This window comes from Hypomesus nipponensis, chromosome 11 (genome assembly GCF_054491055.1).
Source record: "Hypomesus nipponensis isolate SF chromosome 11, ASM5449105v1, whole genome shotgun sequence".
Classification (NCBI taxonomy): Eukaryota; Metazoa; Chordata; class Actinopteri; order Osmeriformes; family Osmeridae; genus Hypomesus; species Hypomesus nipponensis.
The window spans coordinates 12,334,495-12,339,323 of record NC_140371.1 but is presented as its reverse complement, the minus strand read 5'-3'; positions in this window follow the sequence as shown (position 1 = coordinate 12,339,323).

Below are 4,829 nucleotides of genomic sequence, written 5' to 3'. Positions count from 1 at the left end.
TTGCTTAGCAACTTAAAGGTGACATCACAACAGAAGACCTCAAACGTTACAGTGTAGCCATAAGGTTGCTTTTTTGTGACTAGTTATTAATTACATAATTATAAATGTTTTTTATACTAAGATGGTCTACTTCATCACCTACCGACAGGAAACCGTTTCCGTAAAAGACAGAAAATTCAAACATTGTAATTTTGCAGACTGGAAGACAGCAGTTTTAGCTGCACTAAATTAATAAATAGAAGTTGGTCACAGTAATTATATGGGCCTATCTAATCTTTTTTATAATTGTTGTAGTCTGCCTGATTGCCAACTTTTGTTGTGGTGGGCCGAGTAGACGTAGGAATATTATCTGTATATTATTATTGTTGTCGTCATTAGTAGACTAATTTTACTAACATTTTTATAATTCATAGCCTATTGTTAGTTAGCTGTGCTGCGAAAATCTGGGCTTGAAAATATTTTAATTTTATCCCCTTTTGCCCTGAAATAGGCTACTGAATGACGTGCTTGAATTTCCTTATGCGAAATCTGTTAGGTCTAATCGTATGGCATGACTGATTTGGATTAAGCAAACTCTACTAAAGCAGGCCTCTGTGGAGTTTATAATTGGCCTGCAGCAGTTAAATTTGGAGCAATATGGTCCATAATATAGCCTACCTTTCTGTCTGCATAGCTCGTGCTTAATTTGACAAATTTCAATAAACCTTTGAAAATCAACATGGATGATTTCTGATCTATTTTTTCTATCGGCATACTTTTAAAGATATCAACAACTGCCTTTTACTTAATTCGAATTTGCCTTTTTGTATGCCGTTCTGTTCAAATATGTTATATTATATGTTATATAATCCCCGTGCTTTATCAATACGTATGATGATTATTATAGGCTAGTTGTAGGCCTACACATTTGTGGATTATGGTATTTGTGGATTATTTATTAATATGAAATAATGTAGGCTAGTTGTTCGAGCAGAACCTGGGCCTAAAGGATGTGTCAACAAATGTAGACAACAAAAGAAATCCTATTTAATAGCTTTTTTTCAAAACATTTTTACTCGTTGAAATTGTATTTTTGTATTAAACAGTTCTGTCACGCTTGTATTCAAAGCGACTTGTCAAAATATAAGTAAACCGACTATTCAGTGATCGTCGGCTGGGGTTAGTCCTCCGTCTACATTCACATTGAAATATAGGCTTCACATGTCAACAGTTCCCACACAACAACAAGAGGTCAGAGGAAATCTCATGCTGCACGGTCAAATGAATTGAAAAAAACTTCATTTAAAAAAACCCGTTGTAATTCATTCCTACATCACAAATAAGCTAAATGAATTGCTAGTGGTTATTATATACTGCACTTACTCTTTCCTTAAAAAAATATAGTAGGCTAATCCACAGAGTTTTGTGACCTTAATCAATTGGGGTATTATGGGTGCCACAATTTAACTTTTGACCCTGTTTGTAGTGTGACTTGAATTGTTTGGGTGATATTCAAGCATATTTAGTAACAGATTTGTGTAGAGGTGATAAAAATATTTGGCTAATTGCAAGAGAGAATTTGGTTACAAAGGCTTCCAGGGTTTATTTTAAAAACAATGGTTGTGCCATGTAGTTCTCCTCAACAGTGTCTATCGAATATACTTTAATTCTATTCATCTTCAAAAAAGGTAGCCCTAAACGTATTCATCACATGTTTAGTATATAACCATCTTGCAGGGTGGGTGGCAGACAGCCAGCGTTCAATCCGACACATGGTCAATACGTGCAGAAGTGAGATTATAAATTCAGCATGACAGTGTAGTTTTCTGAATTAAGATCAGTCATGTTGCCAAATTGTTATTTTGTTTATCGCATAACGGAAATCAACTGTCAGCTGAAATCACTGAGATGTATTTATTTATTCAAAACACAGCCTATAGGGCTCTTTTTTTTTTAGAACAATTTGCAATGCACGGATTATAAAATAGTTCACAAATTGGCCTAAACATAATTCAGAGATGTGCCGTTTGTTTCATTGACTCCTATTTTCCATTGACAAGCCTAATGTACAATTACTCGTCGTCAATCCTCCAAGGGCTATAGGCTGAATGAAAATAGCCAGTGGCCTAGGCCTCTGTTTAGGCGAATCAAATATACTGATATCTAGTGAGTAGGCCTACTTTGAAAGTCCTGCACCAATATCTTTGTAACATATTACAACATTATTTTAGCTTAAAGAACAAATAATTGGAGGATTAATAAGTATTATCCATTCCACAGGATACTGTAGATGAAGTCGTGCATAAACTGGAATAGGGCTAACAAAAAACTAACGCCTTACCATTTCGACATGTAAGGGCCATTGTGTAGTAAAAGGTTTACTCAAACTATAGGGCTACCGCAACTAATGGTTGCAATTTAATACCATGGCGTACACTATTCACACTATGCACAGTCTTAAAACTGCACTGGATAAAAAGCGGACTGTAAGGCTCGTATTAGCTCAAGCCTCCAGGGTTCACTCAAAGGGCAGTTTGCTCCAGGACAGAAGGTCAACAGGAGAGCAACGGCATCGGCTACGTCATGGAGTCAAGTGAATTCATTGGTTTGAATTCAGATTATGATGGAATGCACGGATGTCAGTGACATAAATCATGTCTGCGTCGCCAGAACAAAATCTTATCTTGGAGTCCCATATCTATCTTATTTGTTTAGGTCAACTGACTTATAGGGTATATGATGTTGTTCTAGGCTCATACAAAATGTAACCCTGTGACTTTACGACGTTTACGCAACATGTAAAAACCAATGTTTCGTAACTGTGAAGGTAGGCCTAGCTAATAGGAACAAAGCAGAATACCCCCTCCACACACACACACATACACACACATAACAGTCTGTGTGTGTGTGTGTGTGTGTGTGTGTGTGTGTGTGTGTGTGTGTGTGTGTGTGTGTGTGGAGGGGGGGGATGTAATCATAAATATTGATCGAAAAGCATACATGCATATTTTCGAAGGGTAGACAGGATTATTAGGTCATACCAAGGTTGACTTTCAACGAGCCAATTGCTTGTTTCTGCCGCCACCATCTGGACATTGTCTGAAAACTACCTAAACTTTTCCCCCCTAAGAAGAGTATTGGTCTCACTAACAGCCTTTGCATTGAGTTTACAGCCTACACATTTTCAGTAGCCAGGTCAATATTACAATGTTCAAATACATTGATAGACCTTCCCTAAGTATTGTATATCAATAGGTGAGGACAAGACAATATCATCACCAGCCATCTTCAGTGGGCCTACTGGCTATATATATATATCTTGAAAAACAGCAACACATTTTAGATTTTACACAAATGGGGTAACATGCCTATACGGCCTAGGCTCGTGGCTTTTCACATACGGTACTGATAACCTATAGCCCAAAATAGCGGCGTTACATCAAGCTACTGGATTTTGATTTTTATCCGGATCGACAAAAGGCATGTGACTCGTCTTAAACTACACTTTAAGTTACTATAGCCTTTGTCATTCGATGTAGGCCTAGGCTATTTGAAATTACATTTCCTAAATATTTATCAATGTAACCTAGTTCATGGCGTAGCCTACGTTTCCTTAACATTTATGGATATTAAATGTCCACTCTGACCGAACATTCGAGTTGTTTAGTGTTGATATGTTTTGCTAATCATCTCCAGTTTATTGTGACCTCCACATTTCTCATGCCTTAGTAAATCGTGCAGAGATAGTCTACGTGTCGTAGCTTAATTGTCAAGCCAACCAAATGGCTCATTAATTTAAATAACACGTTTTAATTGTTTAACTAATGATGTTAAACAGCTTCCCAGGGTCTTTGTGAGTCACGTGAAAAAGTGGGGTTTCTATTAATGTGTCTTTTCTCAAACTCAGACCCCGCCCAAAACACACCGAGACTTTCTTCCATTTTTAATTGCCTCAAACTGAAATACCAGTCTATCATGTTTTCAAGGTGTAGAGTGAATCTTCGAAAGTATATTTTGATGTCATGTAGGCCTACGTCACATTTATGCTAAACTTACAGTCAACATTTTTTGAACAATTGAAGGTCAATCGGCCTTACCAAACTTTATTCATGCGATTTATTTGAAGTTGAACATTCACAGCTAAACCATGTGGTCACTGGATGGTCTCCTTAATACGTTTAACTTGGAATCATATATTGGCTATTTTTGTTAAATGGTACACAACTGTTATTCGTTTTTATCGTGATTGAATTTCGGCAATAAACGCAACTTTAAGAACAAGCCACAAGCGACTTGCAAGGGTTGCATTTTAGCCTGGCATGTTGGATTTTGGACAGTGGATCTTAACATGGCATGTGTGACGAGAGAATAAAGGAAAAATATATAAACATACATTGAGAAGCGTTGTAGGATAGGCTATCCACATGATTCAACAGATAAAGCCTGCATGCGTCATGGCCGCTTAACCCAAATTAATGGTCGACCTGTCCATAAACACCTTCCATTAGTTAGCTTGGGAGGGTGACTTAAATAAGATTTACTGAACTCATTACAGTTTTTCACAATTGTTAACACACAAAAAGCAAAACTTTGGCACAATTTTCACAACCTTAACATCATGTACCAATTGCTCGACCCAATTTATCACTACTTTACACTCACTTATCTGCATTAGACTCTGACTTTCCTTGTTTACACTCTGATGTCAATTACACATCACCTTGTTGTCAAAACACTACACACAATGTTCAGTTGTTGCACACACAAGTCTCAAAGCATCAACCTACAACACACAACTATTCAAATCTCTAAACACACAGGTCTGGTGAGCAATTTCGATCAGGACTGCA